At 39.6% G+C, this 16,213-nt stretch overlaps 1 protein-coding gene across 6 annotated transcripts in view; it reads left to right on the forward strand.

Moving 5' to 3' along the window:
• ZRANB3 (zinc finger RANBP2-type containing 3) overlaps window positions 1-16,213 on the forward strand; it is a 317,775-nt gene that overhangs the window by 274,866 nt on the left and 26,696 nt on the right. The gene's annotated exons all lie outside the window — the stretch shown is intronic.

Raw genomic sequence — 16,213 nt, forward strand, 5'->3', positions numbered from 1 at the left:
CAGTGTGCTTTTTGAGCTATGCCCTGGTGTTAATCATCTGCCAAGAGCTATCTCTCCGATTAGTTTAGTCTCTTGGGGCCCAGCAACACAGGCCACCCTGGCCACCAAAGCCAGCTGTCATAGGGGTTTCCCCTATGTTGACTACACCTGCCCTGCCAGCTTCAGCAGAGCTGTGGGAATCTTGTTAGCCATAGCGGGCAACAGGAGAGCACATCCACTGGACTAGCCCACTGGTTGTAGTAGTAGAACAGGAATATTCAGGGCCAGGGCAAGCCCGCTGGCTTCGGGAAACTGCAGGGGACCCCAGGGCCAGGGCAGGCCTGCCAGCCTCTGCATGACCACGAGAGACCATTGAGGGAGGGCAGGCTCACTGGTGCGAACAAGGGTGGGAGAGTACCAAAGAGGTGCCTGCCAGCGTGGCAAGGTGGAGAGAGCACTCAAAAATGACACTCACCATACCTCCTTCTCCAGAGAAAGTCCTACCAGCAGATGCTTGTCTCTAGCAGATGCTTAAAGAATAGCTAATGAATCTCCTTTGCATAATCATGGCACACTTTGCAAAATTCTGCTTTTGCCCTGGGTCCCAAGATGAGTGAATCTGCAGACTTTTAAACACCTATAGCCTTTTGGGTCTCCTGGATGTAAGCCCGTTGATATTTAAAGCAAGACTTTTTGAGATTTATCTTTACAGTGTAAATCCCACAGGTTGGGGTGTCTGATATGGGACACAAGGCTTGCTCCCCTGGGAGAAGCGCTAAACTGCTGATATCTCTCCCTCTGGCCAAGGTAGGATTTTTGACAAAACCATGTCTCTGCCTCTCCTACCCATTTCGATGTAGCCTTCATATCCTTTGTTGTAGATAAGCTCTTCAGCTAGTTTTCTAGTCTTTTTGAGAGAAAATAAATCTATACGTAGCTACATATTTGTATACTTGGGAAGAAGTAAGTTCAGGATCTTTCTACTCTACCATCTTGAACCACTCTGGCCTCACTACATGTCTCTATGCAACTTGGAGTTCTGTAATGTAGAGACCATTTGTTTTGATTCAGTTTTGCTTTGTTTATATTTGGTTGGATCCGGGTCAGGATGTGAAATGTGTTTTAAATGAGTTTAGGTGTGCATGCTACTTACCACTTTGTCTTTATACCCTCCAGCTTCATGCATTTTAAGAAATACTCCATTTGTTGAAAGGTCCTAAGATATTTAGTCTGATGAACTTATTTTTCTTCTGAATTTTGCCAAAATTTTAGCATTTCCTATGGGACTATTTCTGTTTATACTAATTTCTTTCTGATCCTTTTTTAAAGCTTCTTTTTAGAAATTTTATTTTTAAAATTTAACATTTAACATTTTTTTGAATATTTCCAATTTTCTCAATTAATCTTTGCCAAATTTGCCCATTGTCATCAAAAGCTTATTTATCTGAAAAGTTTATAACAGTTCTAATTGGATGGTTTTTAACAATTTGTGAATATTTCTGGAGTGTTAGCATTTTGAGAGATGTTTATTTTCTACCTGTCCCAGTGTCCTTTGGCTGCAGTTGGAGCTTTGAGCTGCATATGGAAGAGGGACCTTCCATTGCAGGGAGAAACAAAGTGTGTATGTTAGCACGTGACTCAGCCTGGCCCATCAGCCCTGGTGAATGGGAGACTGAGAGACTCAAAGAGAAGGGGACCAAGAGAATGAGTTTGAAGGGCAAAGAAAGGATAAACTCAGGGCCAGGAGAGGGTCAGGAGGCCCCAACTCCCAAGCTCCCCAATCTTCTTAACCTGGCAAATCTATCATGTTCAAAATGCTGTGAACTCTATAAATGAGTTTTAGAAAACCAATAAATTTGGTCAGTTTGGCAAGTTGGGCTTCTGGGAATTGGGCTTCAGGTCATTTGTCTTTTAGCATATGGACTTTTGGAAAATTGATTTTCTGTGAATTGAACTAGATCCTAATATTAATATGATTATGTGTTTGGGGGACAAAAAGCTCTGTGACTGCGAAGAAGAGGGGAAGAATGAGAGCAATGTTCCTGGACAAAGTCTTTATCTTAGTTTTGGTATCTCTTTCCATCTCTCTCACTGGTATTCATTGCCTTTTAGAATGGCACTATCTATATCTCCTTCCTCTCTTAATCAGAATTCTCTTTCTGTCATATAATTCAGCTAACTATTGGGATTTTAAAAAAATGGTAGCAGGGCTAGTACTGTACCACTATATATGGGTGTAAGTGTCCTGGTTGTTGCAGTATTCAGGATTTTGGTAATGTTTGGTAAATAGCCACTTCTTCCATCACTTCACTGTACTCCCTTACCTCAACAGGGACTTCTGTCCATGGGTGTGGTCTGGCGTAGCATGGGGCTCTGGACTCTGCCTCAGTGCAACACTGGTTAATGCTCCTGCTATAGCCGTTGGGAAATAGTTGACTAATACCCTGCGTGGAATTAATCCCCGCAACTTATTGAGTAACAATTCTTTACCCATCCTAAATACATTTACATTTTTAAAAGAAATTATTAATCCAAATGTAACTCAATTTGAAGTCCAACTCAGTGAAAACATCTCACCACCATGAGGAAAGATGGCTCTGTACAGCACAGTTAACTGTCCCTTAAGTAACCAGTACTGTCCGAGAGTCTGTCACCAGCGTCACTACCTCAAATGCAGTCCTGTTTCTCGGGCTTCTTCCTTTTTTTCCTACCTCTGTGTATACGTGACATCTAAGTACAGTTTTGGTTTTGAGGTGTTTTGATTTTCCTACAGTGGCTTATGTTGAGTGATAAGGTTAGTCATTTATAGGTGAAAGGAGAGAAAGATATGGAGTTTATTATTCTGTATTGTCATTTCCAAGTGATTAAAGGCTGTTTCTGAATAACAGTACACTGAAGAGTACACTGAATAGAGTACTCTAATAGGAAGCCTTCCCCCTCTCTCTGATATTCATTTATGCTCCATCATCTGAGGGATATCCCCTTCTTGAGCAATAGCTGTGGGAATTGGGCCCTTCCCTTAACCTCTACAGAGCCCTTTCTCTCTTTCGGCCTTTAATAGATAAACAGTAACATCATTACCTAGCCATTTGAGTCCCTAGGTCACTGGATGACATCTGAGGTCCCTTTCATCTATTTTATATGCACTATAAAGTATCCAAGGAGAAACTTAGTGCATCAGTGATTCATAATGATCAGTGAGCAAAAGAAGGGACTCTAATTTAGTATGGTAACAGGTGCAACTCCTGTCTAGGGCAGGTCTTTCTGCTTGGTTTCTCTTCTTCAAGTCTCAGTAAGCCAGAGCTGCTTCCATTTTGTTACTTCAAACTTTTGTGGGCTCATAGTTCAATATCTCACAGTTTTACTCTCCTCATTAGACTCTAACTGGTTGCCCACCTTTTTTACCCTGCCTTAGTACTTGCATCTTTGACCTGGCTCATACCACTGCTTTTCTCTAGCATAACTATCCCATCCTCAAGTCTCCTGGTCTGCTGTCCTCAAAGCCTCAAACATCCTTTACCCAAAGCAGATTTGTATTTTTTTTTTACATTTGTATTTTAAACACTCACACTTGCATCCCATTTACAATTGTACCCAAAACTATAAGATACCTAGGAATAAACCTAACCAAAGAGACTAAGAATCTATACACAGAAAATTATAAAGTACTCATGAAAGAAATTGAGGAAGACACAAAAAAATGGAAAAATGTTCCATGCTCCTGGATTGGAAGAATAAATATTGTGAAAATGTCTATGCTACCTAAAGCAATCTACACATTTAATGCAATCCCTATCAAAATACCATCCATTTTTTTCAAAGAAATGGAACAAATAATCCTAAAATTTATATGGAACCAGAAAAGACCTCGAATAGCCAAAGGAATATTGAAGAACAAAGCCAAAGTTGGTGGCATTACAATTCCGGACTTCAAGCTCTATTACAAAGCTGTCATCATCAAGACAGCATGGTACTGGCACAAAAACAGACACATAGATCAGTGGAACAGAATAGAGAGCCCAGAAATCGACCCTCAACTCTATGGTCAACTAATCTTCGACAAAGCAGGAAAGAATGTCCAATGGAAAAAAGACAGCCTCTTCAATAAATGGTGCTGGGAAAATTGGACAGCCACATGCAGAAAAATGAAATTGGACCACTTCCTTACACCACACACAAAAATAGACTCCAAATGGTTGAAGGACCTCAATGTGAGAAAGGAATCCATCAAAATCCTTGAGGAGAATGCAGGCAGCAACCTCTTCGACCTCAGCCGTAGCAACATCTTCCTAGGAACAACGGCAAAGGCAAGGGAAGCAAGGGCAAAAATGAACTGTTGGGATTTCATCAAGATCAAAAGCTTTTGCACAGCAAAGGAAACAGTTAACAAAACCAAAAGACAACTGACAGAATGGGAGAAGATATTTGCAAACGACATATCAGATAAAGGGCTAGTATCCAAAATCTATAAGGAACTTAGCAAACTCAACACCCAAAGAACAAACAATCCAATCAAGAAATGGGCAGAGGACATGAACAGACATTTCTGCAAAGAAGACATCCAGATGGCCAACAGACACATGAAAAAGTGCTCCACGTCACTCGCCATCAGGGAAATACAAATCAAAACCACAATGAGATATCACCTCACACCAGTCAGAATGGCTAAAATGAACAAGTCAGGAAATGACAGATGCTGGAGAGGATGTGGAGAAAGGGGAACCCTCCTCCACTGTTGGTGGGAATGCAAGCTGGTCCAACCACTCTGGAAAACAGCATGGAGGTTCCTCAAAATGTTGAAAATAGAACTACCCTATGACCCAGCAATTGCACTACTGGGTATTTACCCTAAAGATACAAACATAGTGATCCGAAGGGGCACGTGTACCCGAATGTTTATAGCAGCAATGTCTACAATAGCCAGACTATGGAAAGAACCTAGATGTCCATCAACAGATGAATGGATCAAGAAGATGTGGTATATATACACAATGGAATACTATGCAGCCATCAAAAGAAATGAAATCTTGCCATTTGCGACGATGTGGATGGAACTAGAGCGTATCATGCTTAGTGAAATAAGTCAATCGGAGAAAGACAACTATCATATGATCTCCCTGATATGAGGACATGGAGAAGCAACATGGGGGGGTAGGAGATAGGAGAAGAATAAATGAAACAAGATGGGATTGGGAGGGAGACAAACCATAAATGACTCTTAATCTCACAAAACAAACTGGGGGTTGCTGCGGGGAGGTGGGATTGGGGGAGGGGGAGCGGGCTATGGACATTGGGGAGGGGAAGCGAACCATAAGAGACTATGGACTCTGAAAAACAACCTGAGGGTTTTGAAGGGTCAGGGGTGGGAGGTTGGGGCAACCTGAGGGTTTTGAAGGGTCAGGGGTGGGAGGTTGGGGGAACAGGTGGTGGGTAATGGAGAGGGCACGTTTTGCATGGAGCACTGGGTGTTGTGCAAAAAGAATGAATACTGTTACGCTGAAAAAATAAATAAAATGAGAAAAAAAAAAAAAAAAAAAAAAATGTGTAGGATGGTTGCTGGTCTGCTGCAAAAGATATTGTGTATAGTTGGGAAGGAAAGCTCTTTTGTACAACTATGAAATTTAAAAATACGCCTTCAAAATTTAAAAACAAACCTTGCATTTTTTATTAAATACCAACATTGTATGAAATGTTTGTCTTGTTGTGGGCTGAGGAGGGCAATAAGAAATTATCTCATGCAAATGAAAAATAACCTTGTTTTCCACATAGTGTCTGGTTGGTAAAAATGGTAATAACAAAACAAAGTTGATCATAGGAGCTGTGGCATTCATAAAGTCTAAATTTTTCTTACCCAAAATCTTTTGTTTTTTAATATGTGAATATACTGCTTTCTTGACGCCAACACATCTCAAATTAGAATATTTATATATCTATATTTTAGAATTCAAAACACTCTGTAAACATTACAAAAGGGTAACCTCATTGTTATGGACAGAGACATATAAATTTCTCTGTCATGGCTTATATCACATAGTGCTATTACTAGGCATTTGTCTTTATTTGTCTTCATCACTTCACTTCACTCAGTAATAATTATTCACTCAGTAGTAATAATTTAACATGTATTGAGTGGCTATTCCATGCAGCCTCTGTGGAAACCCTTAAAACACATAATTTTATTTAACCTTCATAGCTACCAAGAGGCAGATACTATAACCATGCCCCACTAAAGCTCAGAAAGGTTAAATGATCTGCCTAAGTTCATGCAGCTAATAAGTGGCAGAGCTGGGGTTAAACTCAGGCCTTTTTTTCCCCCACAGTCTGCCTTCATGACCTTGCCAGACTAAACCAGATGCGTGAGAGTTAGCACAATGAGGAACCTTAGTTATTTGTGGAATGAATAGGACATTGAAACACTTCAATTTGATTGAGTTAGTGTTTATGTGATGTGTATTATGTAGAGGGCATTTAAAGATCATTCATTGGGGTTCCTGGGTAGCTCAGTGGGTTAAGCCTCTGCCTTTGGCTCAGGCCATGATCTTAGGGTCCTGGAATCAATCCCTGCGTCAGGCTCTCTGCTCAGCGGGGAGCCTGCTTCCCCCACCTCCCTGCACCTGCTGCTCTGCCTACTTGTGATCTCTCTCTCTCTCTTTGTCAAATAAATAAAATCTTAAAAAAGAAAAATAAAGATCATTTATTATATAAACATTTATTAAGGTTATATTAAAACCACAGTTAGATTCCACTTCACACCTACTAGGATATCTAAAAGTAAAAAGATGGACATGTATTGGCAAAGATACAGCGAAACTGAAACACTCATACATTGCTGGTAGGCATATAAAATGGTACAGCCATTTTGAAAAACAGTCTGGCAGTTCCTTACAATGTTAAACTTAGAATTACCATATGATCCTGCAGATTCAGTTTCAAGGGAATTCAAAATATATGTCCACATAAAAACTTGTGCACGAATGTCACAGTCCAAACATCCATCAGTTGATGCATGGATAAACCAGATGTGGTATATTCACACAACAAAGTATTATTTAGCCATAAAAAGGAATGAAGTTCTGATGCATGCTACAACATAGAGGAATCCTGAAATCCTTATGCTAAGTTAAAGAAGCCAGGCTTCTTTATGTCTGGTTCCATTTATAAGAATTAGCTAAAATGGGCAAATCCATAAAGAAATAAAATAGAATTGTGGCTGTAAGAGGCTGGGAGGAAGGAGAGATAGGGAGTGACTGCTTAATTGGTATGGGATTTCTTTTCAAAGGTGATGAAAATGTTTTATAATTAAATAGTGGTGATGGTTGCATAATTCTGAATATACTAGAAGTCACTGAATCGGACACTTTAAAAGAGTGAATTCTACGGTACCTAAACAGATTATATCTCAATAAAGCAACTAATGTTAAAAGACTATGTGCTAAGTACAAAGATAAAGAGAACAGCTAACATTCCTTTGGAACTTACTCTTTAATTGGAAGAGACGGCTATAATTAAATCATTTTAATGAGCTATAATGCATGTCAAAATAGAGATATGTAGCAGGCTGTGGGATCACAGAACAAAATAAGTAAACTACATGGGCTTATGGGAAAGTTTCCCTTTGGAAACACCCGAGCTGGATTATGAAGGGTGAGTTCAGAAGGAGTGGGTCCTAGTTCAGCCAGCCCTCAGGAACACTAGAAGCATTTCTCAAAGCACAGTGATAAGAGCAGTTATCACTTGTCCTGAAAATGGGAATTTCACGTGAATGTATGAGCATAGGGCACATAAGACGCAGTTCAAACTGGAAGAACCCCAAAACTGGCCCCGATCAGATGGAGAGGAGCCCACACGTGTAATGCCAAGAAGTTGTTTTGATCCTCGGGGCGCCTAGTGGCTCAGTGGGTTAAAGCCTCTGCCTTCGGCTCAGGTCATGATCCCAGGGTCCTGGGATCGAGCCCCACATGGGGCTTTCTGCTCTGCAGGGAGCCTGCTTCCTCCTCCCTCTCTGCCTGCCTCTCTGCCTAGTTGTGATTTCTCTCTGTCAAATAAATTTAAAAAAAAAAGAAAGAAAGAAACTGACATTAAAAAAAAATAATGTAGTATCATCAGAGGCTTTTAAGCAGATGAATGACATGATCATATTTCTGTTTTCAAAAGATGATCCTAGTAGCAGTGTGGGAAATGAATCGGAGGGAGAAGGGACAGAGGTTCTTGGGGGCAGTGGTATTTGGGGAACGGATTACGTCTGCTGTCCCTCCCATCTCATTTTAAACTATGGTAAAGAGATACTCTGTCTCCACTCTGTCTCAGGGCTTTCTCCTCTTATCCCTGAGGGATTCAGAGCCTGAGCACTTGGCTGGGCCACAGTTGAGGGCTAATGTGTTACTGAGCTCCCCTAGGCATATCTCTCCTACACTTGTGTCTCCCTGGTAGGCCCTACAGTCAGCATTTGGGCTGAGAAGTAGGAAGTCCCATTATGGCCTTGGGTTTTAGCTGGTTTTTGTAATACACCTTTTACCAAAATTTTACTTGTAATATTTGACATGTACAGGTCTATTAGTAAAGTCAGTTTGTTTTTATTCTTAGGACTATTACTATATAGAAAGCTGCTTTGTCAAGGGATTCCCAGATGGAATTTGGGGGCACTTAACACCACCCTGAGCTCCTGACAGTGGTAGTGGTAATAGGAACAGAAAAATTCCAGACATTGCAGAGGTAGTATCAACATAGTAGGGCCTGGGAGGAATTCTGTCTAATAGTGGCCTGTGCAGGAGGAGGAGAAGGGAGATGCCATAACCAGAGACATGTGAGTAGGTGACATTCCAGTCACATTCTTCCGAGTCACATTCTAGTAACCTGTGTATTATACAGAGCTTTCCTATACATTCTTGTTGACTATTAGAAGAGATGGCTCTTCCCAAAGACGTTTATTTGCTTTCACTACTTTTGATGTCATCTCTATTTTTTTTTTTTTTTTAAGATTTTACTTATTTGTCAGAAAGAGGGGGAGAGGCAGGCAGAGGGAGAAGCAAGCTCCCTGCTGAGCAGGGAGCCCAATGCAAAGCTCGATCCCAGGACCCTGGGATCATCACCTGAACTGAAGGCAGACGTCTAATTGACTGAGCCACCCAGGCATCCCTGATGTCATCTTTAAAAATAAATAATAACTTTTCTTTTTACTGCTGTGTTTTTTAAAAACCAGTATTGCTTTGTATTGTGTGCTTTGTTTTCTTTATGGCCAGAGAGGAAAACATTTTGTGCCTAAAAGAGGATCACTGTCAAAATTTTATTTAAGTACATGAGAATGGACCATTTTATAAAGTCTGAAAAAGTCCCCTTTTAGGAGAACTGAAATTCATTTTACTTAGATGATTAAGATGGTACTTTTGTCATTCCGTATCCTCTGGCTTGTTTACAAATGTTACTGAAGGCTCTTTAGTTCCAGTTCTGGGCATCATTTATCTGCCGTTCACCCATTTGTATCACAGCGGTTTTGTTCATTCTTTTAAGAACTGGAGACAGATGCCATGAGACAGTAATGATTCCTACCAGAGCTGCCCTTTGATCAAAGTCTATGAGACCCGACATCGGTGCATTGGTGGTGGTGTGTGCCGCGCAGGAATAGCACCAGGCTTTGAAGTGCTTTCTTGTTTTTCATGAGTTTTACGAGATTTCCTTTTCCTCTCCTTCAGTTCTAATAACTGACTTTTAATCCTGTCATCATGGCCAAGAAATTTGTCTCTAAAGAACAGTAATTTACCATGGTGCAAAACAGAGCAACTATATTAGGTCCCTGAACCTTACAGATAAAAACACACGTTTTGCCACCTTAAGCATTTTGTAGTTTTTATTCCCTGCACTTCTCACTGAAAGCAGTATTTTTTCTTTTGTTTTTCAAAAGCAATATTGAACAAAAGTCAGGAGCACAATAACTGAGTGTCAGCTAAATAACTGAAGAAAGGAGTATCTTCTATTTTCCACATCTTACGACATGGGCATGTTGACTTAACTATATTTTTCCCAAAGCCTTGTGATAAAAATTACTATAAGCTTAGATCATTCCTCCTACTTACAAACACCTACATTTAAGTTCTTTATTTATCACATATTAAAGGGGTCACTTAATATAGTTCTTTCTTTACAAGGACAGTCATGATGAGTTAGGATCTTTGTCAATAATTTGTGAGTAAATCTCTTCTAAATGCAAGAATGTAGCCATGAAAGAATAAAAAAAACTTTTTAGCTTAATTGTGCTATTTAAGGAACAAAACTTTCCTAGGCCATAAAAAATATTTTGTCTTCCTGTGTTCCTGCTTATCTTTACCTCTGAGAAATGCTGATAACATAATAAGGTCGGTAATTTTCCTAATACAGACCTGCCGGAACAGGATGGGTACTGAGTATTTAACTATCAGAGTGGCTATTGTAACCTGAGGATTCTGGTCTCTTCTGGTAAGACCAATAATGCTTGCTCCTATAGGGAGTCTTGTTATTAATAAACCTAATATTTTTAGAAAATATGTTTTTTTAGGAAGCATTTTGTTTACTTATTTCTGACTGCCTTTCTCGGATGCTTTAATCAGTGGGCCCACATTTACTTTATAAAAGATTAATTTAAAAAGGACAAAACAAAAGTAATTAGAAGCATCTTACAGATATAGAAGTTTTGCATTCACTTTTAGTGTCTGTGTCTACAGATCTTGTTAAAGATCACTTCCTTCTTTCATTAATCAGACATAGCCCAAGAACCTGCTGGGGTCTCCATGAGGAGCTGACGGTCATATGTCCCTGTCTCAAAACATCAAGGATAGTGTGTATTGTTTCCAGCTGACCAGCGTGACGGTACAGCAGTGAGTCCTGTCAGCCCAGCATTCTCTGCTCTAACTTGCCCCACTCACGCCTCCTGCGCTCGCCTCTGCTCACTCACCTCCTCAGTAGCTTTCTTCCCTCCAGCCAGCCGGGCACTCCCATGTCATTTTAGTTACCATGACGGACAGAGGAGCTGAGTGAGCCTGTTTTGTGCCTGCACAGATGTTACTTTCTTTTGGTATTACTCCATTTTTTGAAAAATTACTATTTGAGAACAGCTAGAGGGATTCTCCTTAAGTGTTTAGGGAATTTCTTTCTTTGTTATCTCCTTAAAAAGAGTTAGTTCACCGCCCCTATATTACGTTCACATAGGAACTTTCAATCTGTCTTACAGGCAGTGAAGGAAAGAAACGGAGCTCCTCAAACCACAGGCTCACGTTCAGCTCGTTTATTTTAGTCCAGTGGCTCTTAACCTTTTGTTGGTCCTGAATCCCTCTGAGACCATGGAGAGGGTAAAGCTCTCCAAAAATGTACATACGATACAGACAACATTTTATAGACCATCTCAGGAGTTTTTCAGGCCCACAGTTAATCAGGCCATCCTAGGTCTTGTGAGAGGCCCACGGTTCCCACCTTAAGAACACCTGCAGTTCAGTAAACCTGCAGCCCTTCTCTGTTCCAGCCAACATGCATGATTATCGTGAGGATGTGTCAGAGAGATTTTCCCACCTGTGTTTATCACTCCTAGCTGCCAAGTAGCAGAGAAACCGCATCAACCACCCTCCTGCCTGATTGCTCAGAGGCTACACTCAGAAAACGTAGCTGTTAACATAGATCAGGCTTGTAACTGATTACCACAGAGGAAGCCTTCATTTCTGTTGGGCCTTACTGCTTCTGGCAGCCTCGTGGCCACAGTGCTAAGTTCACTACCTATAGCCACATACACCATTGTCCATTGTACCCGTCATAACATTAACTAAAGTCATTGCTACTAATTAATCTTGCCCTCTCATTTTTCTAAAATTATACACTAAGTGGATCCTTTGGTTCCCAAAATTATGTAAAATGATTCCCTTTACACCCACACACTCCTTTTCTGGGTTTTACGCACTCAAGTCTCAATTTATTATAATCCAAGAAGCTGAGGTTTCAAAATAACACCTATACTGCTTACTCCCGAGTATAAGTTAGCCCTCATAGCGGCAGAGGTAGCCATCAGTTTCTGATTACTGTCAGTCACTGCTAACCTTTCTGTGACTTGCCTCTGGCACATAACGAGAATTTCTCACATGTTAATTTCTAAAATTAGTCATTACTTAAATAGTGAAAGATGTTCTTTTAAAAACAGTTTAATTAAATACCTTAATTAAAGAGATCAACTGTAAAAGCTGATACTTTAATGCCCTGAGAATTCCTTTTTTTTTTTTTCTTAGGTTTTTGTTTTCTTTTGGGAGGGTTGCTTTTTTATAAACAAATCTAAAAGTATTTTGTTTTGTTTTTTTTGTGGGAAGATGGAGAGATTAAAATGTTTTTGTAGAAATAAATTCCTTACCAGTAGAATGGGATAGAAGAGTCTGATACTATCTAAACATTACTTCATGTAAGTGGCAGTGGCCTGTTATTATATATTTTATTCATTTTATTTTTTGTGTTTTCTGTTTCCTATTTTTTATTTTTTATTTATTTATTTAACTGTTTTATTTGCTCTTTTTAAATGGTGCCTGGCTGGCCCAGTCGGTGGAGCGGGCAACCCTTGATCGCAGGGTTGGGGGTTCCAGCCCCATGTCAGGTGTAGAGATTGCTTAGAAATAAAATCTTTAAAAAAATGTATTTCAAAATATGTCTAGGAAGAGAGCCAGTTGAGAGAGGGGGTAAGGCAATGAATTGAAAAGAATCATATTAAGTCAAAGCCTCCTTAATTAATGATAGAATCCTTAGCAACCTTTTCCTAATCAGCTCCCGGTTTACTGGTAGCCAGCACTGTACCCTTCAGGCAGGAAACTGAAGGACTCCTTTTTGGAGAACCAGACTGAACCACGAGAAGACTATGGAGACTGACAGGGTTTCCCTGACAGTCACTGGTGAACTCAGTGAAGTCCCCCACATGAAACTTGCCATCACATTTTATTCTTAATGCTTATTAAGTCTCATTCTTAAATATGAGTGGACAGTAAAGGCCTCCAGCCCTGGGGGAAAGCTTTTCACTTGAAAAGCAGAGACCAAAACAATCATGTAAGCCAAGAAAGAGATCAGAAGAAGCAGAGACAATCGAACAAACTGAAGAAGACTTTAAAAGGAAACCCCAAAACTATTACTAATGTCCATGGAGACCTGAAAGAAAATACTGTGCCCATGAAACCAAAACAAGGAGAGGAAATTAGACAAGTGAAAGCTCTTAGGAAGTGAACCTGTCATATCAGAAAATAGTAATTCAACAAGGATGGGAAAGAAGGTAATGAGGCACTCACAAAGAAAGAAGGACAAATAGTAATCAGAAAGTGTGAGAAAAGTTGAAGAAAATCAAATGATCAATCCAGAAGCTTTTGCCTAATAGGAATTCCACAAAGAGAAGACAGAGAAAACAGAGGAAGAAAACACAATATAAGAAAATTTCCTAGAATTGAAGGACGTGGGTTTTTCTGTTTTAAAGTGCCCACCGAACACCTAATAAATGAGTGGAAAACCAAAACACATGCACACACCCAATAAAGCTACCACTCTCCTGATTTTCCCCCTTTCTTACTGTTGTTTTTGTGTGTCTTTCCTTAGTATCTCTTCCATTACACCCTTAATGCTGTTTCTGTGCTTTCTGTCTTTGACTTAGACCTTTTCTCACTACCTTCTCCCTTCATGTATCATGACAGCAAGTCTGATATCTTTAACACGTCTCTATGTTAGTGGTTCCCAGGTGTGTGAATCTAGTTGTTTCTTTCTCTTGAACTCCAGACCTGCTTCCTAGAACTCTCTACCCTGGTACCCAACAGTCCTCACAAGTGTGTAAAAGTGAACGTATTTCCTTACCTATTCTCTTTTTGTCTTTTCATGAGCCCAGTATTTTCCTGTATTCCCTATCACAGGAAAATATCATTTCTACAGTGCTGCAAGTCAGAAATATAGGAGTTTAAGTATCACCCTGATCCCCTCCATCTTCTTCACCTCTTGTAGTCAATCAGTATGTCCTTTTATTTTTTTATATTTTTATTTTTTATTAAGTTCAACTAGCCAACATATCGTAGTACATCATTAGTTTTTGATGTAGTGCTCAATGATTCTTCAGTTGCATATAACACCCAGTATGTCTTTTTAGATCTTCGTGGTGATAAGCCTTGTGTGTCCCACATTCCCAGGAAATCTTTCTGTTCTATCATTCACAGGTATGCAGGGACAAGCAAGGTCATTGGGTGTTTGGGGAGGAAATCTGTAGCATGAAAAAGGAGAACAAAAATAAGCTGATAGAAGAATTAACCCTAAAGATAACATTTTAAAAACTCAAAGTAGTAGCCTCACATTTAAGATGCTACTGCAAATATAAATAAAATCAGACTACTATGACAAAGGAACAAGAAACAAAAAGGAAATTTTAGATGTTGAAAATATGGCTATCAAAATAATTCTGTAGTCAGGGTTGCGAGACAGATTAGAGAAAAACTCCTAAGAATTTAGAGAGTAAAAAGACAAAAAGAAGGGAAATACGACAATAAGAGATAGGACATTACGTCTAGTTCAACGTTCTGCTAACAGTAATTCCACAAAAAAAGAGGAAGAAGCTATCAAAGAATAGTGGAAATTTCCAAGAGCTAAAGCTACTGAGTGGCGTTCAGAATTAAGGTATCCTGGGTGCTGAGCAGAAGGCAGATAGATATAAATGACACAGATACAGAAATATAGATTATTATGAAATTGTAGAGCACCAGGGATAAAGACAAGCTCTTAAAAGCCTCTAAAACAAAGGGAAAGTGCAGCTATGAGGGAACATCATCGGCATCGTCCGGTGTTGGAAGAAGCAGAGCAATGTCTTTAAGGACTTGAAAAGAATTGCATGCCCAGCGAAACTACTAAGGGTTAGAAACAAAATCAGTTCATTTCCAGACATGCAAGGACTCAGAAGGTCATGCTTTAATTAGAAAAAGCTGATGGGATTTGTTCACGTTTTCTGAACATTTGCTACTATTTTCAAAATCCTGAAAGCCTTCTTGGCCATCCTATTATATGGAATAGAACATTTTCTTTAAATATTTAACTATCTTTTCTGCTTTGTTACTTTTTTAAACACCAAACTCTGTTAGTCTGCTAATCTCTCTGCTTTCTTCACCCTTTTCTTAGCATTTCCCTTGTGCCTTGTTTTAAAAATCTTGTCTCATGGTTAATAATCTCCTTCTTTGTATTTTTATCTAAATTCTGTTACTTCCATAACTGAGATAACTTTTTATAATACATAAGGTTGTATAAATAACAGCCACAGAAAACAGAAGCTGTACGTTTTGGGGGGATGATTTTTTTCCTGTTATGTTTTAATTTTACCAATATGGAAACAGCCTAAATCTTCCTGCTTTCCTCCCTTTGTTTTTTTTTTTTTAATTTAAAAATTTGTAAACATATGATCATAAAGTTTGCTGTTTTAACCATTGTTAAGTGTACAGTTCAGTGGTAATATCACTTAATATCACATTTACAGTGTTGTGCAATTGTCTCCACTATTTTCAAAACTTTCATCATTGGTGAGGCTCCAAAGGCCAACAACCCAAGACAAAAAGAGGAAGAGATTCAGAATGCCAGCAACCGAGTGGAAGCCATGTAATCTTCAATGACCTAGCCTCAGGAGTCACGCAGTGTCATTTTCACTGCATTCTATTGATTGAGACAGTTAGAAAGATTCACCCAGGTTCAAAGGAGAGGAACACAGACCCCACCTCTAAAGGTAGTGTGTCGGTGGCACATTGTGAGAAGAGCATGTGAAATAGGATAAGAACTGGTGTGACCATCTTTGGAAATGCAGTGTGTATCCACCATGGTACCCCTAACAGGAATTCTCTAAAATTGACTCCTTATCTCCCTTCACTGCTAGCTAATCACTTGTGGAGATATGTACCCCACTTTCTCTAATAAGGAAGTTGAGATTTACACACTGAAAAGAAAACAAAAAACATGAGATAATGATAGAGATTTTCTTAGAAAAGGAAATATATTTCTTGAAAGCAAGATAATTATTAAGATGTGTCTGTTAAAGAAGCAGGTCTAATTAATCACTTTAATGCTATTTGAAAAAATGCTCCCGGGGCGCTTGGGTGGCTCAGTGGGTTAAGCCGCTGCCTTCGGCTCAGGTCATGATCTCAGGGTCCTGGGATCGAGTCCCGCATCGGGCTCTCTGCTCAGCAGGGAGCCTGCTTCCCTCTCCCTCTCTCTGCCTACCTCTCTGTCTACTTGTGAT

This window comes from Meles meles, chromosome 9 (assembly GCF_922984935.1).
Source record: "Meles meles chromosome 9, mMelMel3.1 paternal haplotype, whole genome shotgun sequence".
In the NCBI taxonomy this organism is placed as follows: Eukaryota; Metazoa; Chordata; class Mammalia; order Carnivora; family Mustelidae; genus Meles; species Meles meles.